Source organism: Dendropsophus ebraccatus, chromosome 9 (genome assembly GCF_027789765.1).
Source record: "Dendropsophus ebraccatus isolate aDenEbr1 chromosome 9, aDenEbr1.pat, whole genome shotgun sequence".
Classification (NCBI taxonomy): domain Eukaryota; kingdom Metazoa; phylum Chordata; class Amphibia; order Anura; family Hylidae; genus Dendropsophus; species Dendropsophus ebraccatus.
Genome location: NC_091462.1, coordinates 107213844 through 107241110, shown reverse-complemented (window position 1 = coordinate 107241110; position 27267 = coordinate 107213844). Strand labels below are relative to the sequence as shown.

The following is a 27267-nucleotide window of genomic DNA, read 5'->3' as shown; positions in this document are numbered from 1 at the left end:
CCACTGAAGCGGGAGCGGGGTGTACGATGAATAGGTATATGCAAATTTACCCTATTATTATGCAAATTATCCTCTCCGTCTGGAAATGGCACATTACCCTACTTACAGGCGGCTCGCTTCCCATCGGTGCGAGCAGCCGGGCAGCCATACTGCACCGCCTCCATGCTGGATCCCCCATATCGAAGATCAGAAGTTACACACCTCATTATACAAAGAAAAACAAGCCCTAGGCCTCCAGCAGTTGCAGAACTACAACTCCCATTATGTCTGGACAGCCAAAGCTTAAGCTTTGGCTATCCAGGCATGATGGGAATTGTAGTTTGTCAACAGCTGGAGGGCTGAAGGTTCCCCATCCCTGCTTTAAAATCTGTCAGAATTTCTGTTCATCAGGGCTACTGTGTTGTAGCATTTCCATCATTCATTATGGAGGCTTCAAGTGGTCACTGACCCATGAACCTCCATCTGTTCGCGAATCGACAGAACTGCAACTCTAAATCCCAAGGTTCTCTGCAGCTGTCACAGCATATTGGGAGTTGTAGTTTTGCAGCAGCCTCTGCCCTAATGAATAGTCCTTCAGTCATACAGATTGATAAGCAGAGGCCAGAAGATTTTTTAGAGATGTTGCTTAGCAACAGTGATCATACTATGTGGGTGACAACAATAGATCTCCATGCTGCCAGCACTGGAGTGATGAATTCTGGGAACTCATTTATTACACTTAGCAAGTTAAAGGAATACTCAAGGCAAAGTAGATACCACTACCATGTCTAGTAGTGGGGCGGAGCATGACGCAAAGATCCAACGAGGAAATATCTGTCCCTTTAAGCCCCGACACAGTGCGTCATGCTCCGCCCCCTTAGGTCTGTCTTCGGTATAACATTGTGCGTACGTATTTGGAGTGATCCTTTAAGAATGAAGATTATGATAAGGATGGAAACATTTGACACTATTTCCTAACCTATCCAAGTAACACGGACTCTGGTTGCCATGGGCAACAAACTGACTGAAATCTGTTCCATGGATTTACAATAAGCCTTCGTACCAATGATACTGAACACCGGTCGGATCATATCTGCAACCAATCAGAGTTCAGTTTTATTTCCAACCCCATCATGGAAAACATGGACTCTGGTTACTATGGACAACAGGACCATTTGTCGTCCTATTTGCCCCTTTAAAACGATCAGTTCTAACTCATCAACATCTGCTCCGCGTGTTCCCCTTTAAGCTTCTCACCTATACGTCAGTCGGATCAAATCCTCCCGTCTATGGCCGCGTTTCGTTGCCAAAACCGCCATTCCTGTCATCGTCCGGTGACTAATTGTGGGTTATCCGTTTCCGATTGGCGCAAAGTCATTTTTAAGGGGTTAAACGGCAGCGTTATTATAAAATCCGCCCAGATTTTGTCGCGACGCTCCCTTACAAGAGCAAAGTGGTGAATAATGTGACACTGCGGCGTGTGACCGGGATGAGCGATGGGAAGTGATAAATAAATAAATCACGCAGCGGCGTTCGGGGGAGCTGGGGATCTAATTGCTTCTCTGTTTGGACGCGGCAGCTCCTGACATCTCATCTACCGATGTCTTCAATGAGGTAATCACCACCTGTCAATCTCGGGGCCGCTGCCGCCGCCACTGCTGCCCCCACTGATAAAAGCGTGTCCCACCCTCCCCGCAGTCCTCGCTCCCTTTCTCTCCAGATGTTCCCTGTGTCACTATGGCAGGCGGCTTGTAAGAGGGGCAGAGGAAATATGCAGATCAGGTACGACAAGGGGCTGCGTAATTGGAGTCATTAGGCTTGGCTTCTGATGACTAAAATGGCTTTTTGCCGGTGATTTTTTTATTTATTTTTTTTCAATATAATAAAACATCCGTCCATCCTGTATACCTATAAGGCTTTGTCTACATCACTGCCTTTGTTCCTGTTGATCTTCTCCGCCAAATAGTCCCGCCATAGCAGTTTTGTGGTGCATACCGGCAGCACCCGATGGAGCCTGTTTACTTTAATCGGGTCACTTGGGTATCCCCATTTTTTTCCTGCCATATTTTACATGGTATTTTTGACAGAATCTGAATGAGACCTAATGTCTAAAATCAGTTTTTAAATTTGAAATTAAAAAAGGGGGCGGAGTCTTATTTTTAACAACCTGTTGTGTACATTTTGATCAATTTTTTTTTTTTTTTTTTGTTCTTTGTTTCATCATTCTAGGCTATGTTCCCAATACAGGATTTTAGCACAAAATGACGTCCCTATATAGAGTTTTTATCGTGAAATAAAGTCCATAAATAGACTTTAGCGTGAAATAACGGCCGTCAATAGACTTTAGCGCGAAATGACGGCAGTCAATAGACTTTAGCGTGAAATGATGTCTGTCAATAGACTTTAGAGCGAAATGATGGCTGTCAATAGACTTTGCGTGTAGTGTTCCTTTAAATGCTATTGTAATTCTGAGGCCATTGATGGAGATATAGCTCCTTTCTCCTCCTACTCAGTTCTCATCATTCGTCACCAAATTAGGCCAGCGAATTGCGCATGCTGGGAGATGTAGTTCTCCAGCTACTAATCCAGCGGATAATCTCTTCTGGGGGCCGGCTGTAAACAAACGGAGGAGATTGTGTGCTTCAAAGTCTGCCGCAACAAGCTGCGGAGCCTCTTGGGGCGTTGTGAATTCCTCTCAATAACTCTCCATTAGACAAGACGCCTCAGAAGAAGAGGTCCTGAAGAGGCTGGAGGCTTTACTGAACGACGAGCCTCCCATGGCGTTCACAGTCATTAAAAATGAAGCCAGCCTGCAACGCGGCGGCGTGACTGACGCCCACCCCCCTCAGTTGCCATTTTCCACATAATACTGTCTTTTTGTGCAAAAAAAATCTTTTTTTTTTTTTTCTTTTTTTTTTTTCATCTCATTGCAGAAAACACATTATTCCTCTCGCCGCGATTTACATTAATATTTCAAGAGACACGACCGACAACAATACAGAGAGCTAAATCTAAAAATTGCCTGATAAATGCGGGTGCTTCAACGTATTTGTGAATCTGTCTCCAACGCGCAGGCAGCCAATCAATTCGCTGGAAATTATTAACACCTCCGAATTGCAGACAACTTCGCGCCTCGTGATCTTGCACATTTCCTGTGAGCCGTATACATAATGGAGGACACGTTGCTGTTGCTAAGGAAAAGAGAAAAGTTGCCCATGGCAACCGGATTCCACTTTTTATTTTTCAGTGGTTAGCATTTTAGCGTTTTTAGCGTTTTTGCAGAGTAATGACATCATTTAGCATGATGTAATATACCCAATAACATCATGCCGCCATTTTCTAACACTAGAATTGTCATCTAGGGTAAAAATATAATAGAGCCTGCTGGGAATGGTAGTTTTGCTTCGCCTGGAGAACCACAGAAATTGCTACAGAGGTAACACCGGCAGTTTCTATGATACCCCCAAAGAAAGCAGGATAGTTTCATCCCCTTTGTTATTGGGTGGAAAAAGCTGCATGATAGTCCCCTCCCCTGAGGAACTGCATTGTCAAAGGCATTCTCCAGGATAAAAAAAAAAAAAAAAAAGCCTGCTACTTTCTTGCAAAAACAGCACCACCCCTGTCTTTGCGTTGTGTATGGTATTACAGTTTAAAGGGGTTATCCAGCGCTACAAAAACATGTCCACTTTCCCCCTACTGTTGTCTCCAGTTCAGGTGCAGTTTGCAATTAAGCTCCATTTACTTCAATGGAACTGAGTTTCAAAACCCCACCCAAACTGGAGACAACAGTAGGGGGAAAGTGGCCATGTTTTTGTAGCGCTGAATAACCCCTTTAACTCTAGTCACTTTGATGGAATAGAGGTGCAAACCCACTGGCAAACTGAGGACACAAGAGGTGCTGTATCTGGAGGAAAGTGGTCATGTTTTTCTAATCTTGGACAACCCCCTTTAATAAGGAGCGCGCTAGACGTTACATTAAAGTTTTTAAGTAAACAGCTGGAAAGCCATAGGTTGGAGAACACAGCCGCAGAGACAGAGGCGGCTACTACGGGATCCCTATTTTTTTTTTGTAATGGGTGGGAGAACATAATTCATAGTCCCCGACCCCTGCGGAACTGCATTGTTTATGATTACCCCACCCCCCAAAAAAAAAAATCTGCGAATTTAATTTTAGTAGAAAAAAAAAAGAAAGAAATGAACATGACATTTATTTTTTATATGTGCAGTAAAAGAATATTTCAGAAGAGAAAAGACTAACACAAAGGCAATCCATGCAAACTACACATGTGCCACCACCGTATATTATAGTGTGAGCGGGGCAAGAGGTTAAATTGTCCAAAGCGAATGGCAATTCTTATTCCGGTCACGACATGGGTCAATCACCTATTCCTTGTGTGGAATGATACTTGAACCGGCAGGGGAGGGGTCCCCAGCTGTCCCTTTCTTTAGAGGTGACAGGGTCTGTTACTTTTTGGCAGGCGGCCAGTGCATCCCCTTAACGTCATTAGCTGGTGTGACATGGATTGCAGAAAACTGTCTGGAGGTCAACAGAATCAATTGCTAGGTCAGAAGTGTGCACCCTTAGGCTGGGTTCACACACTGTATACTTCAGGCAGTATTTGGTCCTCAAGTCAGGTCCTCATAGCAACCAAAACCAGGAGTGGATTGAAAACACAGAAAGGCTCTGTTCACACAATGTTGAAATTGAGTGGATGGCCGTCATATAACGGTAAATAACTGCCATTATTTCAATATAACAGCCGTTGTTTTAAAATAACAGCAAAAATTTGCCATTAAATGACGGCCATCCACTCAATTACAACATTATGTGAACATAGCCTTTCTGTGTTTTCAATCCACTCCTGGTTTTAGTTGCTATACAGCCTCACAAATACAGCCTCAAATATACATAGTGTGAACCCAGCCTTAAAGGGACAGCACAGCGTATATTACAACAATATTATAAGGATGGGAAGGTTGTACATTCCAACCCCCATAGAAAGTTTTTGAAAAATTAAAAACATTTTTGAAAATTTTTCTTTAGATTTTTTTTTTTTCCTGAATTTTTTTCAACTCGCAATTTTCCTCAAATTTTTGAAAACAAAAACGAAAATGGCGGCCAATCCAGGCCTTAACGACTAATACCCCCTCTCAAATAGTAGCATCTATGTTTGTAATGTATAGAATATATAAGCGACTGTATGTAAATATATTGATATTTTTAGCTTGTCCCCAGCCGTCTGACAACACGTGTGGCGGTCACGATTTTCCAAAGGTGACGTTGCCGTGGTTACCTCATGTCCCTAACACGTAGTGATCTTTACTTCCTGACTGGTGTTTGCACACCTCCCGTAAGACGGATTAGAGTGTGTTTACTGGAATAGAACAAGAGCGCGGTGATTTGCTGCACAGATGTGAACCGATAAAGTTACAGGCGCGACGCTCTGCACACCTGATAGGAAATGCTCTGCAGAGAAACATGTTCAGCCTTCGACGGGCAACGTGTTTACAGCTCCGGCTGCCCTAAGCCCCTTCAGGTAAAAGAGAGGCGCAGCTGACATTGATCATCCAGGAAGGAAGACGTAACGTGGAGGAGCCTCTCCGCAGACTAGTAAAGAGGAGGATTTTTTTTGTTGTTTTCTTGGCCTGCGGGGGCCTGTGATGATTTACTGTACATGCTGGATCCTCCGTGTCTGAATTTGCAGTCTTGGATCGGTAGCAGCATCTGTTGCCAAGACGAGAGTCAATAAAAAGAACTTACAAAGGACATTAATAGAGATGAGCGAACCTAGAGCATGCTCGAGTCCATCCGAACCCGAACTTTCGGCATTTGATTAGCGGTGGCTGCTGAACTTGGATAAAGCCCTAAGGCTATGTGGAAATCATGGATATAGTCATTGGCGGTATCCATGTTTTCCAGACAACCTTAGAGCTTTATCCAAGTTCAGCAGCCCCAGCTAATCAAATGCCGAACGTTCGGGTTCGGATCGATTCGAACCCGAACCCGGTTTACTCATCTCTAAAGTGTCAAAAAGTATAGATTTTTTTTTTTTCATTTAAAATTTTATTAACTTTATTTTTTGTTCTTGATGTCCTGTATTAAAGAAGCCGAAATTTGTTTCCAAAGAAAAAAAAGTTGAAAAGTTGATATCCCGTTGGAATCTGTCAGCAACCTCTATCTACACCTCCCAAATTGTCAGGTTTTCATGGTCTGATGAAACAGTCCTTTAAATGGCGCTGACACAGTGCCCTCTGATTCCACCTCTGTCCAGAGCAGGAGAGGTTTTTTTGCAGGGGTTTGCTACTGTTCTGGACAGTTCCTGACATGGACAGAGGAGGCAGCAGAGAGCACTGTGTCAGACTGGAAAGAATACACTACTTTCTGCAGGACATACAGCAGCTGATAAGTACTGGAAGGCTGGAGATAAAATTCACTTAGAAATCTGTATAACTTTCCGACACCAGTTGATTTAAAAACAATTTATTTTCAACGGAATACCCCTTTAAGGGTATGTTTATATGGGCAACACTTGTGTGGTTTTTGATGCAGAAACCATGCTGACATCCCCATTAAAAACCACCTGGTATCACTTCACAGGTTGCCGTAGAACATAAAAATTGCAAGATGAGAAGAGACATTGGATGCCACCCTAGGGAGTTCTGGAAAACATGGATACAGCCATAGACTGTCAGCCCTAGGGCGGCATCTAACTTCTCCAGGCATCTGGAGTCAAATGCTGAGTGTTCGGGTTTAGAGAACATTGCTGAACTCAACACAAGTTGAGAGTGTTTATTTAGTCCAGGGATGGGGAACCTCTGGCCCTCCAGCTGTTGCAAAACTACAATTTCCATCATGCCTGGACAGCCGAAGCTAAAGCTTCGGCTGTTCAGGCATGATGGGAATTGTAGTTTTGCCACAGCTGGAGGGCCGAAGGTTCTCCATCCCTGATTTAGTCCAATAGAAAGTTTGGGTCCTGAGTCAAGGAGTAAAGAGTCGTCTACTGACTGACCACTACCCTCGCTGGGCATATGTGTTGTGCTGAAAGCTTGTTTTCCTAGTTCATTGTGCCACCCAAAGCTGCAGGATTGTGACTCATAGATCCAATATGGCTGCCAATCCAGATCCCTCAGGGGTGGCAACAAGCTTTCCAAGAACCCTGAATCATCCCAGGTATACAGAGGATCCATGACGTCATGCGGTTGGGGTAGTTGCAACCCCTATGGTGGCCGTAAATGCAGCCATATTGGTTTCCTAATAACGTACTTGAATGTGTTCTGATATCAGTATAAACCTGAATCATATCTAAATACAAGGAAAAGAATTCACTGTAATGGCAGAGGGCTTTATGGGGGGGCCTCCGCCCAAACGCAGCTGTTAGAGTGTACAGTGTCCTCGGAGCTGAAGGCGTGGTGCTGGAGAATATCCGCAGGAAGAAAATGATGAGGCCGGCTGTTATGGTTATTACATAACAAGAATTTCCACAAAAGTCAGCTTTACTTTACATCTAACAAGCTGGAACTAGGTTTTTTTTACCTAGGCGTCGGTAGCTTATGATCAGTACAATGTTGGGGCCGTAACGGAAACATAAGGGGGGCAATAGCCAACTTCAGAATTACCCCAATCCCCTGCCCTGTTATGGTACATGTCCCTGGCAATGGAAGGTCTAGCCCACTGTGCCACTTAAGATTTACTAATGTTATGGTGCCCCATGTAGTCAGAAGCCAAGCAGATAATAGAGAGGAGCCAATGGCCAGCCTTCTCTATGGGCCCCACCACAGTCATATACGTACGTGCCACATAAGATTTACTAATGTTATGTGCCCCGTGTATTCAGAAGCCATGCAGATAATAGAGAGGAGCCAATGGCCAGCCTTCTCTTTGGGCCCCACCACAGTCATAGGCGCCATCACTATACGTACGTTATACATCATATATCCCTTAAGTTGCAATTTCGGCATTGGTAAAGCCTGATGTAAATATTATAAGCAACACAAAATGATTACTAAGCTCTCCGGGGATCCCCGCCCAAAAGCCTTGTGTGGAGTTTCCAGCGGTTTCCTCCCTGCAGTCGTTTTCAGGTCATCTGGCCCCTTGTTGCATTCAAGACAAAAAACAGGCCTAGCCCACAGGGTTGTTATCATTTCTATGAAGTTAGATGTGAACATTATGGAATTTTAAACTCTGGGTGGAGTTCTCCTTTAGGGCACGCTTCCACATAGTACAGTATAGCAGGAGAAATGAGGGTAGAAGCTGCTACCGTATTTCTCTGAAAATAAGGCCTACCCCGAAAATAAGACCTAGCTTCATTAGAGGAGCCTAATAACAGTGGGACATACAGTAGGCCGGCTATCTACTGTATAGTGGGGGCTGCCCTGGAGGGGTATACTGTGTTTCTCCGGAAATAAGTCCTATTTTAAAAACAAACTCTAGACCTTTTTTTCAGAGAAAGAAATAAAATAAGCCCCGGTGTAGTGGCAGCAGGATTATCATATGTTGTAGCCTTTTCTTAAGAGATGAGTTGCTTATGTAGGGTTTGATAGTGGGGGAGAATCTGGTCAGTTTGAGGGATTTTGAGAGGATGGGGGACTCGTCTAACCTGCTGTTAGTTTCCCTTTAAAGTCTATGAGAAGGATGGTTTCAGGAGATTGGCGAAGAGATGTATGAGGGGGACAGGATCAGGTCAGAGATATAAGGAGAGGACAGGATCAGGTTGGAGATATATGGAGAGGACGGGATCAGGTTGGAGATATATGGAGAGGACAGGATCAGGTCAGAGATATATGGAGAGGACAGGATCAGGTCAGAGATATATGGAGAGGACAGGATCAGGTTGGAGATATATGGAGAGGACAGGATCAGGTCAGAGATATATGGAGAGGACAGGATCAGGTTGGAGATATATGGAGAGGACAGGATCAGGTTGGAGATATATGGAGAGGACAGGATCAGGTCAGAGATATATGGAGAGGACAGGATCAGGTTGGAGATATATGGAGAGGACAGGATCAGGTTGGAGATATATGGAGAGGACAGGATCAGGTCAGAGATATATGGAGAGGACAGGATCAGATCATAGATATATGGAGAGGACGGGATCAGATCATAGATATATGGAGAGGACAGGATCAGGTTGGAGATACATGGGGAGGACAGGATCAGGTTGGAGATATATGGAGAGGACAGGATCAGATCATAGATATATGGAGAGGACAGGATCAGATCATAGATATATGGAGAGGACAGGATCAGGTTGGAGATATATGGGGAGGACAGGATCAGGTCAGAGATACATGGAGAGGACAGGATGAGGTCAGAGATACATGGAGAGGACAGGATCAGATCATAGATATATGGAGAGGACAGGATCAGGTCAGAGATATATGGAGAGGACAGGATCAGGTAAGAGATACATGGAGAGGACAGGATCAGGTCAGAGATATATGGAGATGACAGGTTCTCTTGGCCTTGTATGTTTTGTTTATAATTTCACCTGAATTTGCTGGTCATTTGGCATCAGGGATTGGCTGGAGTTGAGGCAAAGAAAAGGTGAGCAGGAGAGATGGACGAGCTGGGCAGAAGAGCTGAGAATGGATTGGAGGAACACAGAAATTACAGAGTAACAGAGAAGGCAGAGGAAAGGTCTAGAAGAAGGAGCAAAGAGTACTAGAGAAGGCAGAGGAAAGGTCTAGTAGGAGGAGCAAAGAGTACTAGAGAAGGCAGAGGAAAGGTCTAGTAGGAGGAGCAAAGAGTACTAGAGAAGGCAGAGGAAAGGTTTAGAAGGAAGACCACAGAGTAATGAAAAAGGCGGAAGACAGGTCTAGAAGAACCAGCACAAAGTAATAGAGAAGAAAAGGGATAGAACAGGACTAGAAAGAGGAGCACAGAGTAATGTAGGAGGAGAGGACAGGTCTAGAAGGAGGAGCACAGAGTAAGAGAGAAGACATGGACAGGTCTAGAAGGTGGAGCACAGAGTAATAGAGAAGACATGGACAGGTCTAGAAGGTGGAGCACAGAGTAATAGAGAAGACATGGACAGGTCTAGAAGGAGGAGCACAGAGTAATGTAGGAGGAGAGGACAGGTCTCCTAGCACAGAGTAATAGAGAAGACATGGACAGGTCTGGACTAGAGATGAGCGAACCTGGAGCATGCTCGAGTCGATCCGAACCCGAACTTTTGGCATTTGATTAGCAGTGGCTGCTGAAGTTGGATAAAGCCCTAAGGCTATGTGGAAATCATGGATATAGTCATTGGCTGTATCCATGTTTTCCAGACAACCTTAGAGCTTTATCCAAGTTCAGCAGCCCCAGCTAATCAAATACCGAACGTTCGGGTTCGGATCAAACCCGGTTCGCTCATCTCTAGTCTGGACCATTAGTGACTCAAGTTAATGTTCTTCAGCCCAAGCAGGTGACAACCCCAACTTTGTCAGAAAGGTTGTTAGGCATGAAGGCATATTAGAAGTATTACAGCAGCATGGTCCTACATACTCTGTGGGTGGAAATACTCTCTAAATCTTGTGTATAAAATCGAGAATTTGGAAGAGGATATGGTAGCAAGATTTGGATCCAAAAATAGGGATTGTGTTGGATAACAGAGTAGTTATGCAACAGTGCCCATGTAATAGGTGTGGGCTGGTATGCCTGACAAGCTGTTCTGCCTGTTCCCATGGCTGTGCCACTGATTATCCTGCATGTTACCCATACCCGCTCCCTCCGTGCTCATCCACACTCTCCATGTAGAATCCTCTGTGCCCATGCTGCTGCCCACCCCCCACCATCATTCCCAGGTGCCCGTCTCTTCATATCTTTTCCTGATTGTGTAGCTCAGGATGAGCGCGGATCCTCCCCTGTAATACAATCAGCAGCTGCGGCGGAGACGCTATGATGTGTCTATTCATCCTTTTATGATGGATTCTAATCTAATTCCATAGCAACAACACCAATCCTGCCTGCCTGTCCTTCCGTCTAAAGGGAGCGGGGGCCGCTGCTGGTGCCAAACTCATTCCAATGCTGCCACGTTGTGGCTTTCGGTGTTTCATTCAACATATATTGGGGGGGGGATACCTTTGGATTGTTATATGACTCTGCTAGAATATATGAAGAAATTATGTATATACTTCTGTTATCCAGTATTGAAAACGCAGTTGATATCCCTTAGATCATGGTCCCCACCTGGGGCCGACCACCTAACCATCAATACCTTTACTTTATAAGGGATCTTCACTGATCATGTTTTTGTAGCGCTGGATAACCCCTTTAACATTAAAGTCTAACATAGCAACTCTCTTTGTTCTGACTAGGGATGGTCCGAAACTGCCGAGGTTATGGTTTGTATGAACCCGAACGATCGGCATCAGATTCCCGCTGTCTGCCCGCTCTGTGCAAGTTGTGCAAGTGCAAATTCTGCAAGTTGTGAGGTATGACCCTTATGCATGGGACACACAAGAAACAGATGGCTGATCTCAGGGAGACCAGCCAAACGATAACACTGCCGGCTACTGGTTAAAGCGCTCAATGCAGTGAAATCCTAGGTGCATTGCTCCCTGGGAAACATGAATATGCAAAAGAAGAACCTGTGGAGCCTCATTTAAGAGTCTCAAAACACCACCGACTCCCCTGAATATAGATCTCTGCTGGCTCAGTGAGGAGCTGCCTGCCCCCTTGTATCTGCTTCTCTCACATGCCTTATTTATTTTCTCCTTCTTCTCTCTTCCCCCCCCCCCCCCCCCCTCTTTTTTACACTCCTTTTAGTTTTCGTTGGGCGATAGCTCACTCCCAACCTGTTAAATATGTTATTTCATTTTATGGGAGCCATGATTTGCTCCGGTTGGCCTTTGGTGGTTTGAAGGCCGACAATTGCACCCTCTGTTTGTATTGTATTATGTTTTATGTATGTGTGCCTCTGCGCCTTGTGAGACGCCACTGGTGGTGGTTGTTTTACTTTAAAAATGTGAATAAAATTTAGAATTTAAAAAAAAAAAAAAAAAAAAAGTCTCAAAACAGGGGACTAGCCAGATATCCCTCCGGGATTGACCCAGCCAAGGGCTGGCTCCTGTAGGGAAACCACCAAAATCACCATATTAGGTGGCCCTATAAGTGAATGTGATGACAAGGGAAAAACCAAGGCCAGGTATCCATCCACAGACAGCTGTTTCGGGGTGTGGCCCCTCATCAGTGTGGAGCAGGATTCTGGCTAGGTGGGAGCAATGCCTAGTAGAACCATAAGAAAAACAGATCGCTGATCTCGGGGAGACCAGCCAAACGATAACACTGCTGGTTAAAGCGCTCAGTGCAGTGAAATCCTAGGTGACATTGACTTGTCTACTTCCCATAGTGCATCCTGGTGCCATCTCTTCCCCAGGTAAGTGACGCACACGCACCTGCCCATCCACATGATGGAAAACTTGACCCATCAGACCAGACCACCTTGTTTCATTGCTCTGTAGTTCAGTTCATGTAATGTTCATGCGTCCTTTGCAGACACTTTTGATGGTGGACAGAGGTCAGCATAGACGGCAGGAAGTTTTTCTTTACAGCAGCCCATCTATGGGATCACCTTTATCCTCTACATCAATGAGCCTTGGACCTCTATGGCCCTGTCCCTGGTCGCCAGTTGTCCTTCCTTGAGACTTGATCTGTATTACCCACAAGACCGGCCGCTCTGGAGATGTTCTGATCAGTCATCTACACATCGCTGTTTGGCCCTTGGCACAGTCGCTCAGCTCCTTACACTCGGCCATTTTTCCTGCTTCCAATGCGTAGACTTGTAGTAGTCCTAGACTCCGAGTCTGCCCCAGGCCTGACATTGTTCTTCCTGGTATAAAGGACCCGACTTAGTGATTTAATGGCAGGCCTGACCGAGCTTTGACATCACACACAACATTGCAAGAGCACACACTAAACCATAGACCGGCCTGTGATTCGTCTTATGTCATAGAGGGTTAATTCTTAAGGAGCGGGATCCTAAATCCAGAGTGAATGTCCACCCTCTAGATTCATTATGTTTTTATTGATCCTAAAATTGTTGGCTGATTGCTTTTTTCATATATCTTTATAGTGGTCGGAGATCGTTTTTTTTTCTATCTCTCCGAGGCCGATGGGGCAGCCAAGGACGGCCGTCGTAAAGAGTTTCAGTACTTTTCCTTCACTTATTTACTGGTCCTGAACATTCTCATCCACAGCTGCATTCATAGTTCTGCAGATCCTTACAGCATCTGCTGCTTCATCAGTGACGGCACATCTCTGAAGGATTCTAGGAAAACTAATATCCCATGTAGAATATGTAACCTTTCCCAGAATGCAGTGCTAAGGTTGACAAGTACATTCGGCTAACTTGTCTGCTGGTGGGGTGTTGACTGATTCCAGCATTGACCTAAAAAATAGTGAGTGCAGCTCTGGAGTATAATACATGATGTAACTCTGGATCAGTACAGGATCAGTAATGTAATGTATGTACAGTGACCCCACCAGCAGAATAGTGATTGCAGTTCTGGGGTATAATACAGGATGTAACTCTGCATCAGTACAGGATCAGTAATGTAATATATGTACACAGTGACCTCACCAGCAGAATAGTGAGTGCAGCTCTGGGGTATAATACATGATGTAACTCTGGATCATTACTGGATAAGTAATGTAATGTATGTACACAGTGACCCCACCAGCAGAATAGTGAGTGCAGCTCTGGAGTATAATACAGGATGTAACTCAGGATAGTGTAGGATTCATGGGGGACATTTATCAAGACTGGCATACTCATACACCAGTCTCAGATAAAGCCCTGTCCCTTTTTCCCAGCCGGATTTACTTAGAGGCGCACACCTCTTAGTAAAGACCTTCAGCCCTGCGACTGGCGCACACCTCTTAGTAAAGACCTTCAGCAGGCATTTTGCAAAAAAACGACACCTGCTCTGGAGTAGTTTTAGCCTTTTGCCTGGTTTACGCCTCGGCGTAAACCATGATAATTTAGGGCCGGTAGGAGGCCATGCCTCCTCCTTGCCTTGCTGTGCCCCCCCCCCCCCCCCCCACACACACACACACACACACACACACACGGGATACGCCAGGGAGAAGGCAAGATTCTGTGCTTTCTCCCTGGCGTATACCAGGTGTGCATCATTAATAAATAAATCATTAATAAATCTCCCCATATGTACCAGCAAAATAGTGAGTGCGGCTGCCACATCAGGGAAGGTACAGTGAGTCCTAACTGAACCCGGCCTCTGTGCTTGTCTACTTGATGTTCTGCCCTAGGTGGCAGACCCTCACTGGGCGACGGTACCTACACTGCTAAGTGCTGGGGCCAACAGAGGGAGAGCAGTCAACGGTCCATGTCAACCCAGCGGAAATGTATAACCCACAAATCAGAACCAGAGATCTGTGGCTGATTTGTGCAGGTGCCCGAGGCTCCTTTGGGCCCACGGCCATCCTAACCACCCACATCTAATCTTACTGCAGCTGCACATCACTTGGGGGCCCTCCAGAAAATCCTCCGGTGGGCCCCCGGAGTAATGTGCAGTTGCGTGTGGGAGGCAAGTCCCACGCGTTCCTCCTTCACTGCAGGTCTTCCTGTGCGGTTCTTCTCTTCTCTGGCACAGGCATCGTGTGTAACAGACTTTGTCCGCTCCAGAGTCTAAGCCTCTCAGCTCACAGGCAGCCGGGACGTCCAGCGCAGACAGTGTCTGTTACACACACTCCCTGTGCCGAAAGAATGAAGAGGAGAGAGATGCTGGGAGACCTGCAGCGAAGGGGGAGCTTGGTTGATGTAAAAAAAAAAAAATAATTTATTCATGTACATTAGGGGGTGCACAGGGGGCCATGTACTAAAGGAGCACTATACAGGGGGCCATCTACTAAAGGAGCACTATACAGGGGGCCATCTACTAAAGGGGGCACTATACAGGGGGCCATCTACTAAGGGAGCACTATACAGGGGGCCATCTACTAAAGGGGGCACTATACAGGGGGACATCTACTAAAGGAGCACTATACAGGGGGACATCTACTAAAGGAGCACTATACAGGGGACCATCTACTTAAGGGCTTTTACTAAATGGCCACTATACAGGGTGCCATCTTTTAAAGGGGGCACTATTATACTGGGGACCATCTACTAAAGCAGGGTATTACACAGGGTCATTTACTAAAGGGGGCACTAAACAGGGGGGCATCTAATAAAGGGGGCACTCTACAGGGGGCTATCTACTTTATGGGCTGTACAGAAGGCCATATACTGTAAGGGACCAATATAGGAGACCATCTATTATAGGGGGATGCACAGAGGGCAGCATCTGCTATAGGGGGACCTACACAGGGGGCCATCTACTATATGGGGGATGCACAGAGGGTGCACTGAGCCCGGCGCCATAGGGTCCCACGTCAGTGTGCCTATGCATTGGAGGAGGGGGGCTAGGTTGAGTGGACAGCCAGGACCCAGGATTCATTTAATCCGCCACTGCCAGAGAGGAGTCAGTAAACTAGCCAAAGGTCAGATCCGAGAGAGCAGTAAACAGTACAGAGTCAGAGCCAAAGGGGAACCAAACAACAAGCTGAGGTCAGAAACACAGAGAAGATCATAGCCGAAGCCAAAGTCAGGAAACACAAGCAGGGGTCAGGTACATGGACATAACAAGGAAACAAGCGTTAGTGTAGATGGGCAGGCTTAAACGGGCAGCTATGGGACCCAAACACTGATTAGATGCCTCCCATGCCCTGCGGTGGTGGGGGGAGAGAAGAACAGTGCGGGAATGCAGACAGGTAAATCTGTGACACTAACGCTGGATTATAATACAGGATATAACTCCCGGGGGTCAGTACCCTGTACTGTATCCAGAGACTCTACTAGCAAAATAGTGACTGCAGGGGAGTGGGTAAAAGGGGAAGGGGCTTGACAGATGACCACAACAGGGATCCACAATAATTCCACCATATTTTTTTGTATTTCTCCAGTTTATCCAAAATGACGAACTTTGCCTAAAAATGTCTTACCACTTATAATTTACAGCCCCTATGCAGTTCCATCTGTCTCTGCGATAGTCTCTGCGATAGTAGTCTGATCCTGTAGCCCCGCTCTCACTAATCTCTCTCATACTTCCTGCTAATCTACCAAAGATATGTTAGGAATGGAAGACTCAGACTACATAGGTTTGTTTTGTTGTCTGTTACCATGGATACACATACAGTAGTTCTGCATAGGTTCTATAGAGACAAAACAGTAGCATATTTTTGAACACTTTGAACACAACTTTGCTTCATCTTAGATTAAGGGCCCTATTCCACGGGCCGAGCAACGATGTAAACGAGCGCCGATCTGCTAGATTGGCGCTCGTTTACTGTGCCTATTCCACGGCCCCGATGATCGTTAAGCAAGGGCTGCAGGGACATCGTTACCGATGTCCTTGCAGCCCTTGCAGCAATACATTACCTGTCCGGACTTCTCCTGCACTCCGTCTTCCTCCCCGGGTCCCGCTCGCAGCATCAGCAACTCCGGAGCGGCCTGACTGAGCTGTCAGACAGCTCAGCCAATCGTACTGGCCACCATAGCGATGCGCGGAGGGTGACCGATTATTTTAGGTCTGGCCCTAAATGAACGATCAACCGATGACACGATCATCGGCTGATCGTTCTCTCTATTCCACCGAGCGATAATCGGCCAAATGGGGCCGATTCGGCCAATTATTGCTCCCGTGGAATAGGGCCCTAAGACAAAGATAGACATATGCTTTAAAGGGATTGTTCATAATTTTAGACCCCTATTACACGGGCCGATCTGTCAGATCAGCACGCGCTTGCTCCCCGTTCGAGCTGTGGGATATTAAGATCGTCCAGGAAGCCCAAAGGAGATAGCAGCAATCAGCTGCCGCCGCTCCTGTTGCTAGAGGCGGGAGACAGCAGACTGGCACTGTCGTTCTTTTTTTTCAGCGACCGACTAAATATTGCCAATAATCGCTTGTGTAATAGGGCCTTTACTTCTATTAATAAGTTTCAAGTCTTCCAGTACTTATCAGGTGCTGTATGTCCTGCAGGAAGTGGTATTCTTTCCAGTCTGGAGAGCAGGAGAGGTTTTCTATGGGGATTTGCTACTGCTCTGGACAGTTTCTGCAGTGGACAGAGGGGGCAGCAGAGAACACTGTGTCAGACTGGAAAGAATACACCACTTCCTGCAGGACATACAGCAGCTGATAAGTACCAAAAGACTGGAGATTTTTTAATAGAAATAAATTACAAATTTCTGAGACTTTCTGGCACCAGTTGATTTAAAAGAAGAAAAATTTGGGAGTGAACTACCCCTTTAAGAACCAACGTCATTTTAGATGGGCTGTACCTTTAAATATAAAATCGAGACGATAAATCCGCCCTTCATTTTAATATGATTTACTGCTGCTGTAAAATCATATATAACCTGACCGTCCTGCTCTCTGCTCCCATTCCTGTGTCTGCATGAGGGGGAGGTGGGTGGGTGGATGGGGGGGCCGTCTCCTTCCTACATATTTCTGGCGCTGTGCGAAGGTTTGGAAGGTTGCAAAACATAATATTTTAGCTGTTGCAGTAAAACGGTGAATTGCGTATTCCTGGCACGGGGGGATTTCTGCACAGATTTATTTTTAAAGCTTGGCCGGGGTGAAAAATATCTCTAATTCTCAGTTTCATTGGCTGCAACGATCAGTGGCAAAATTACTCAGCCATGCGGTGGGAATGAACATCCAGACGGGGGAGGAGGATGGGTCTGTATTCAGATAATGGAAATCTGGCCAGGGAATTTGTACAATATGATGTCTGTGGATTAGGCTGAAGAATACAGAGCAAACAGCATGCAGGCAGTAAGAAGCCCATATCCTCTGCGGGAACTCTGAGGGGGCACAGATCCCTTCTTTGTCACTAAGATATTCATCTGTGTGCCGCTGTGTGGCGGGATCAAAATGGAGGTCGCCTTTCTCCAGGCTGTGTCACTATGTCCCCCCGGGGGGAACAGTGGAATGATTTGGTGGATTTGGGGGGTTCTATTATGTTTCACTGCCTCCGCTTTTCACAGAAGGAGGACATTTCACACCGCTGCAAATCGTTTCCTTGTATTCCGGGGCTGCCGTCCCTTGCTGCGAGGTGAACGAGATAGGCGTCATTTTCCTGTCATGTGGCCATCAGCCACACACAAAGGCCTGCGCGCGTATCCTGCGCCAAAAAGGATATTAATACCGACGGATCTTAGGTTATGAAAACGTAAAACCCAATGATTCCGATTAGATTAGAGGATGCAATCACATCTTGGCGGGAAAACCTGTCAGACAAGAGAGGCCTTCATGTGTAACACAATATGGTGACCGTGGGGGGTAGGGCTAGTTCAGGGCTTTCTGTGTCTTGCTGAAATGGCTGATAACAGTGAACAATAGATAGCATTCATCTTCTCGAACATTGTAATGATATCATATTAGCTATTACCAGAGAAGAGCGCAGCTCGGGCATGCTCGAGGCTGATTGTTCGGCATTTAATTACCGTTGACTGAAGGAGTTGGATGGAGCCCTGGAGAGTCCAGGAAAACATGGGTACAGCCTATAGACTATGGCTGTATCCATGTTTTCCAGGACTCCCGAGGGCTGCATCCGACTTCTTCATCCACATGTATTTAAATGGCAAACGATCATACTTGAGCATGCCCTAGCTGCGCTCATCTCTAGTTATTATCCCTTAGATATTGCTGTATATTGCTGAATAGGCACCAGCAAACACGCAGACCCGACGTTACAAAGATTTGCAAATTCTGCTCCAAACCCAGCCTTGATTTTTTTTTTTTTTTTAGCCCGCTGACGACGTCCCCTACCTTCACCGTCCATCACAGAGCAGCTGCATGCAGGACATGAAGACTGTCACCTCCCACCATCCCCCCGATGTTCCCTTTCACAGCAGACCAGACCTCAGAAGTCCCGGCATCCTCATTTAGTATGATGCCGGGGGCTGTGAAACAGTTAAAATCTTTGCACTACTGTACTGACACAGCATGCATGGTCCATATATTTCGGACGTGTGAACGGACCCTTAGGGATTAGGTCTGTACAGGCTTCTAGTCTCAAGACGTTAGAACAGGAATGTTCTAATTCATTGACAGTAAGCAGAGATCTTGAGAAAAATGTTTAAAGGGTTGTCAAGATTTAGAATGTTGATCAGTGGGGTTGCCTGGAGAGCCGCTACAGTTGACCATACTCAGTAAGAAAGTGCCGGCCTATTTTGCTGATCTCAGCAGGATCCACCATCCATCTAATATTATGGGTGCCTCTCGACTCCCAACAGCAGATGTTAGGGAAGAGAAGGATTGGAAAGTTGGATGTCATCGTGTCTGATCCACTAGAGGTATCTGGCAGTGGCTTTCTGCCCCCTTCCCAATTTAGAACATCCTAAATCGGGCATTCCCAATCCATGCACATGGTAGGTGGCGGTCACAAGACACCCCAGATGGCAGGCTAGCTGCTGACTAGTCGATACCCTGACTCGGCCGTTCACAGTCCTGTGCCGTCACACAAGGACGCTCCCTCCCTCGGCGGTGAATGGGTTGTGCGTGTGACTGTGACGGGCTCCCTTTCAGCTCAGAATCCAAAAGAAACCTGATATAAATAGTCAGGCCTGAGCTGGGAGGCAGCGGATGAATAATTTATTTGGTATGGGCTCTACGCTCGCTGGGCAACCTGGGCTATTTATAATCCGTCTTGTGACCTGGAACACGGAAGAAGCATATTTGGGTCTTATACAAATCTTTTCGGAATATGTTTTGCTGTCCCGAGAGGATTGGGTCCCCGTCCTGGCGTCATTACTTTTTATTGGTCACCATGGTAACATCATGTGCCATCATCTATCATGGTGGCCTTATAAAACATCCTCCAAGTTATTAGAGACAGCATTGCTTCATATCATCCTTGTAGGAGCTACAATAGCAGCCATGTAGAGCTGTATTCCCCCAATAGAGGGCAGTATATGAAATATTGCGCTCTACCTGTCAGGATACTGTGGGTGGTCATGGACCACCCACCATACTTGCGATACATCTGAACTGGATTAGTGGATTATATCTGGGCAGCGTTTATCCCTTATGGGACTTGGACTGAGCCAGAGATGTCCATCCACCCCTCATGAGTCACAGGAATATTATAGTCATTCACAAGCTGGAGAACGTTTTGTGTCTAGACTGGTCCTGATATTAGAAAAACATGATATATTGGTATCAGACAGGGATGGTGGGGGCCTTCCTGTACTTAGGAGAGGCACCTTAGGCTTGGTGGTTGCAGTTGCATATATACACAGAGCCTGACGGTTCCCAGTAGGAAGCACAGTCTTGGATATAACAGTCTCAAGCTAGCAGTCTTTATGTCACAAAAACACTATCAACTTAAGGGGCCCATACACCTTAGACTAAATTTGGCCAAACCCACCAGCTTTGGCAGGTTCAGCCAACTGTGTAACAGATGATGTCAGGAGAGAGAAGGGGCCATTTTCACCGCTTGTCTCCATTGTTCCTATTCCTATTGAACGTTTATGTGTATGGGGAGGTCATTGACGAATGAATGTTTGTAATAAAAAGGTATGGCCAGTTTTAGTTTCAGGTCTAAGTCTCAGGTTTAAGGTAAGTGCGGGGGGGGGGGGGGGGCATAGGAGATAGTGGCACTATGCTGCCGCTGCTCCTGTTCCACAGAACAATAGCAGCAGACCGTTACCATTGATCAGCCGATATCGTGCATAATCGCTTTGTGTAATAGGGCCTTAAGATAGTTGCTGGTCACCACTGCTGTTGGCTATCATATGGTATACTCTCAGGATTCTCCGTAGTCACAGCTTCATCTCTCTCCATCTCTTTCAGTACAGTCCCAGTCTTGGTTGTCCATAACAGACACCGCTTTATCAGTGGCGGAACACTAACTCACCACATCACCCAAGCCCCCACTGGTGAAATGGTCTGCAACACACCAAGCCCATAGCCCTGTTTGGGGATGAACCCTCATTGTTGTTAGAACCTGCGTTGCAATAAAGCAGGGATGGGGAACCTTCGGCCCTCCAGCTGTTGCAAAACCACAATTCCCATCATGCCTGGACAGCCGAAGCTTTAGCTTCGGCTGTCCAGGCATGATGGGAATTGTGGTTTTGCAACAGCTGGAGGGCCGAAGGTTCCCCATTCCTGCAATAAAGGTACCCTACACATCATACCACTGTATGTCTGCAACACTATAATAGGCACAAATCACAAAGCAGTTCCCATCAGCCTAATGGACATTGGCGTCTTGTAAGGTGGGCACCTGGGTCCGTGTATCGCCCGTGTCACCGTCCTTAGCGAATTCTTTATGAATATAAAATTTTAGATTCTACACAATGTAATTTGTTCTGAGTACGCAGGTATACGCGGAGCCTGATATTGTGTTGCGGTGTAATCTTATCCTGGTGTTATATACCGGGGGGGAGGGGGATATTGATGAGCGATTACCATAGACCACTGCGGCTGCCAGCTCGGGTCCTGTACGCCGCGTCTCTCGCTCTTCCATTGAGTCAGCCCTTCCTCTTCGTCTTCTGATACGCCATTAAGTTACAGATAATTACAGCTATTCATTTTTCATCAGTAAGTAGCTCCTAAGTGCCAGCCGAGCGGCCCTGCGCTATCTCACGGGGTGGATCCTGACCATAAAATCTACGCGCCGCAAAGCATTTCCACATCCTCACTGCCAGGCTGCTTCTTCTCTGATCTCCCGGTGCCCCCTGCGATGCCCGCTCCATGCTAAGTACATAAAGCGCACAGCAAGCTGTGAGGAATATGACAGCATAATGGAATTATTAATAAAACGCTGTATGGAGACTGGAAATCCCTCGTGGCGAGTCTACACGATGCCAGAAACATGGAGGGAAAGCAGAGTACTGACAAGGGGAAAGATGGTGTCTGTACCTCGGCATGAGTAGATCTACCCCCATACCCACCCTGCAGTAATGGTAGAGGAGCCAAGGCAAACGCTCTCCCATCTGGACGCAGGAGGCCATGAGTCTAATGGTACCACATGATCATTTAGGCACTGCTGATTGGTTAAGAGGGTTGGCCGACACGCACCCTTAACCAGGACCTGTACGTCTTCATCAAACTTATGGGTTCTTTAGGGCAGTTGCACCCAGAAACACAGGGCAGAGGTAGAAGTTGCTCTTAAAATACCCCTACAGTCTATTATGGAAAACTCCCAATTAGATTTGAACTGGTTATAAAAATGCTTTGAAGTGGGCGGGGATTAAACCCCATGTAGCCAATCAAATGATAGAAATATTTATTACCAGTCGGATCATGAGAGTGATGAGAGCAGCAGGAGAGAAGTTGTGAAATGGGCGGGGATAGAACACTCTGTAACCAATCAGATCAGTGGAATGATGAGAGCAGCAGGAGAGAAGTTATGAAGTGGGCGGGATACAATACTGTAACCAATCAGATCATAGGAATGATGAGAGAAATTATAAAGTGGGCGGGATAGAACACTGTAAAAAATCAGATCATGGGAATGATGAGAGAAGTTATGAAGTGGGCGGGGATAGAACTCTGTAACCAATCAGATCAGTGGAATGATGAGAGCAGCAGGAGAGAAGTTGTGAAATGGGCGGGGATAGAACACACTGTAACCAATCAGATCAGTGGAATGATGAGAGCAGCAGGAGAGAAGTTATGAAGTGAGCGGGGATAGAACACTAACCAATCAGATCATAGAAATGATGAGAGAAGTTATGAAGTGGGCGGGGATAGAACACACTGTAACTAATCAGATCATGGGAATGATGAGAGAGGTTATGAAATGGGCGGGGATAGAACACACTGTAACTAATCAGATCATGGGAATGATGAGAGAGGTTATGAAATGGGCGGGGATAGAACACTCTGTAACCAACAATCAGATCAGTGGAATGATGAGAGCTGTGCTGATCTTGTGGCAGGCAGTGACCTCATGGAATGGTGTTAGTGAGGACGAGGCGGCATCTGACAGACGGGCCATATAGATAAGTAGGAGATCACAGACTGAGTTAGAAGAGGCAAAGTCTACAGCAGCACAAAGTATTTCAGGAGAGGAATGTGCTGAACTTGTAGGAGACAGTGACCTGATCCCTCACCTGATGGCATTAGTGGGGACAGGCTATGTGTAAGAGGAAATCACAGACTACATAGTGGAAGGAGCAGGGTTCTCAGCAGTGCAAAGTATTTCAGGAGAGAAGCTTAATGACATGTAAAGCTGTAGATAAGGAATTACATATTGAAAGGTGTAGGGTGGCCAGTAGCACAGAGTATTTCAGGAGAGGAGTGTGCTGATCTTGATGGAGGCCAAAGCAGGAGAGTTACTTAGAAGAAGGAGCAGGGTCCTCCAGCAGCACAGAGTATTTTAGGAGAGCAGTGTGCTGATCTTGGAGGAAGCCATAGATGGAGAAATACTTAAAAGGAGCAGGATACCCCAGCATCACAGAGTATTTCAGGAGAGGAGTGCGCTGATCTTGCAGGAGTCTGTGAGGACAGGGCGACATTCGCAGTGTAAGGAGCGGCACCAACTTCACATACCACAAGGGTTGGGAAAGTCTCCCAGGAACCTGCGGTTATCATTGAAAGTTACCAGTGCAGAGAAAGTATGTACAGGCGGAAGGGTAAGAGACTTGGCAGATGTACATCAGATCAGGGGAGGCCAGAAAACACAGACAGGAATGAGGCGGGGGAGGGGAACCTCTGAACAGGTCACATGGGGCTGCCGGATTAAAGGACAGCTACGTCATTGTGCGACCTCCTAATCTGACTTGTTCTATCCTGTAGAACCAGCACTTTTGTACATGAACCCCTAATGCCCACACGTGTCTGTCTGTGAAGGCGGAAGCCATTGTATGTGTATGATTACAGAGACGGGTGAGAATGGAAGGTATACACGGTGCATCCTGTATGTGCTTCCCCTCCCAGCATTCCTCCAGACTGGCATGAAGCTTCCGGATTTTTGGAGAAATATAAGGGATCTTCTGTATCCTGCAGGCCTTTCCCGCACTCCTCTGCAGTTTAAGATTATGTGCCTTTTATCTGAATCTTAAAGGGACCATCTGTTTCCAAAGGATGTTAAAAAAAAAAAGACCCCAGGGAAAGGCAATTGTGAGACAGTCTGGGACTGCAAACCTCCTGACAAGAGACTGCTGACGTCTTGGGCCAGAATACATAAGAAATAAGCATGGCTGGGAGCCCAAACACATGACGCCTGGTGTCTGGTGTCCGCCGCCACCTTTACATGGAAGATCGGGCTGACAGATCCAGACTGCGGAGCCGGACTGATAACCTGCTGTTCCTGTACAGCTAAATGCAAACAAATATGGCAGCCCTGGGGGGGATTACCGTGTGGATCCTCGTCCCGCAGTATTATATTAGGTGCGCAGGACCTACCCAGCACCTAACCCTGTTTAACACTGTCTGAATTTAGTCTTGGGGAGCAACAACCATCTTTTTCCATTCAGAACAGGGACAGCTACAACAAATCCTCAATGTGCAGACCCTACAAACAGCTTCTTATAGCTCAGCTTCCTGGACCCCTATAAACTAGAAATAGGGGTTTGTTGGATGAACTGTAGTGACGTCTCAAGTGAAAGGAGTTGTCCAGAATAACTTGCCGATCCTGACGATCCAATTCTGTCTATGCTGACCGGCCATTTTTGGAGGAAGCCGGACGTCACAGGATGTTTCCAAAGCGATAGTGACAGAGAATGGACAGTCTGAGATGTGGCGGGGGAGCAAGACAGGTAAGTATACTTGTTCCCCGCAGCCCTGGCAGGACTCACAAGTATCACATTACCCTGGACAATCCCTTCCAGCCTCATGCACACTTGTAAAAATACGAATCAATTATTCATCTATAATACCGTTTTTTTTGTTGTTGTTTTTTTGTTGTCAGTTTTTCATCCATATTTGTTCTGCTTAGGTCTAATGACCCCAAACTGTAACCGCCGTAGGGATCTATGATGCTAGTTTAGACCACTAGACCGAGGGCTTGCGACCATATTATAGACACGAAATGCTGCTGTATTATGTGCATCTGTAACCAGACATATCCAGCTCTGCTACATCTCTCCGGAATAGCTATTGCAGTGTGCAGCATTTTATAGGCCTCCTCTGGTCATTTTCCCTCTGCAGACTATTTTTTCCCTGGCTTCCGGAGGTCGGTAGGAGGCACAGAGCGCTAATTTTCTATGTCTCATCTCCTTTCCCTGTATCAGCAGGTAACCCGAGGCGGAGATGCTTGTCTGTGCTTCCTCTCACTCTCCGCTCTGATTGTTCTGCCACAAGCAGGTGTGGGAGTTACAGACCCCAGGGCAGAGGATGCTACACGGGTAAAAGTGTGTCAGCTCCACTCAGCCACATCTCGTCTGCTCAGACGCTCACCGTTTCACCACCAGATCCGCCTGCAGCAGAAGGCAATTACTGGGGACTCAGACTGCGCTCCCTCCGTCCCCCTCCTCCACCCAAAACGCACAGATGTTTACTGGCACACAATGCCTGCATCGGAGAGACTCTCATCAGGACCTATTGATGGCGAGAACCCCTTCATTCTGTAGCCTTATACATACAATAGCGCTCAACCCCACCCATATACATTGTAACACATCAAAAGGTATGGAGTCCGAAATATCTGCGCCAAATTTTCCATCCTATATTGACAGCTGTGATGTTCCTAAAGAAGACTGGTAGTACCGCAACATACGGAAAAGGTCTACCTGTAAGCGTCTTGTTATGTTACCCCCAGAGGGTTAAATTTCCAACACTGGATGCAGCGGCAGTGTTTGTTTACATGCGTTCCCTGTACGTATCCCATCCATATAGAGCAGACGTGACCAATCAATCCTGCAGGGAGCAATGTAAACAGATGACGGCTGCCTGCCGCCACCATCGCTCAGTCTTAACACTTTGTATATTAGACTCTTGTTATATAGCGAAACCTCTATAGAAGCATAGTTTGTAAGGCTGAAGAAAATACATATGTCCATCTTATTCAGTGTTTATCCAGAAGAAGGCAAAAAGAAAACTCATGTTAGGGGAAAATATTGCGTCCTGACTCCAAGTCTGGCTATCAGAATAAATCCTGGAATCATCGACCCGGCAGTACATGGGACAAAGGCATCTTAAAGGGGTTATCCAGCACTACAAAAAGATGGCCACTTTCTTCCAGAGACAGCTCTGCTCTTGTCTCCAGCTTGGGCGGGGTTTTGCTGCTCAGTTCCATTGAAGTGAATGGAGCTTAATTGCAAACTGCACCTGAACTGGAGACAAGAGTCATGTTGTCTCTGTAAGAAACCAGCCCATCTTTTACTGTCTCTAGCCCTTTTCACCTCTCCAACTCATCTTTCCATTCTTCCAGCCTTTCTTTCTACCTCTCCAGGCCATATTTCCATCTCTGTAGCCCATCTTTCCACCACTCCAGCCCATCTTTCCATTAATCCAGCCATCTTACCACCTCTCCAGCCCCTCTTACCACCTCTGCAGCCCATCTTTCCATCAATCCAGCCGTCTTACCATCTCTCCAGCCTGTCTTTCACTGTCTCCAGCCTGTCTTTTCACCTCTCTAGCCCGTCTTTTCACCTCTTTAACTCTTTCCATTGTTCCAGCCTTTCTTTCTACCTCTCTAGCCCATCTTTCCACCTCTCCAGCCCGTCTTTCCACCTCTCCAGCCCAACTTTCCACCTCTCCAGCCGTCTTTCCACCTCTCCAACCCATATTTCCATCATTCCAGCCCATCTTTCCATCAATCCAGCCCATCTTACCACCTCTCCAGCCCATCTTACCACCTCTCCAGCCCATCTTACCACCTCTCCAACCCATCTTACCACCTCTCCAACCCATCTTACCACCTCTCCAGCCCATCTTACCACCTCTCCAACCCATCTTACCACCTCTCCAGCCCATCTTACCACCTCTCCAACCCATCTTACCACCTCTCCAGCCCATCTTACCACCTCTCCAACCCATCTTTATACCTCTCCATTCCCTCTTTCCATCCCTTCCACCGTCTTTCTATCCATCCAACCAACCAACCAACCAACCCGGTCTTTCTATTTATCCAGGCAAAAACAGGTTAACCAACAATATTCATAGGCTTTTGCCATTCTCTTCCTGTGTGTGCCGAATGTAATGCATATACAAGTCACACGGCGACATATGAACCCCTACCCTGCGCTGCATCGCCACCGTCCCCCCTCTCCCGTAGCATCGCACAATAGCTAATTTCCAGTTCCATTCCGCCGCTGAAATCTCACACAGCGATGGTGAAAGGATTGCCGT

General features: G+C 46.5%; 1 protein-coding gene across 4 annotated transcripts in view; it reads left to right on the top strand.

Annotated features, from left to right (window-relative positions):
• RAI1 (retinoic acid induced 1) overlaps positions 1 to 27267 on the top strand; it is a 105843-nt gene that overhangs the window by 60608 nt on the left and 17968 nt on the right. The window contains exon 1 of one of the 4 annotated variants that reach the window (XM_069984255.1): positions 11281 to 11397. The exons of the other annotated variants lie outside the window; for them this stretch is intronic. The gene's annotated coding sequence lies outside the window, so the exon portion shown is untranslated. Of the gene's footprint in view, positions 1 to 11280; positions 11398 to 27267 lie in introns of those variants that run through there. 4 annotated transcript variants of the gene reach the window in all.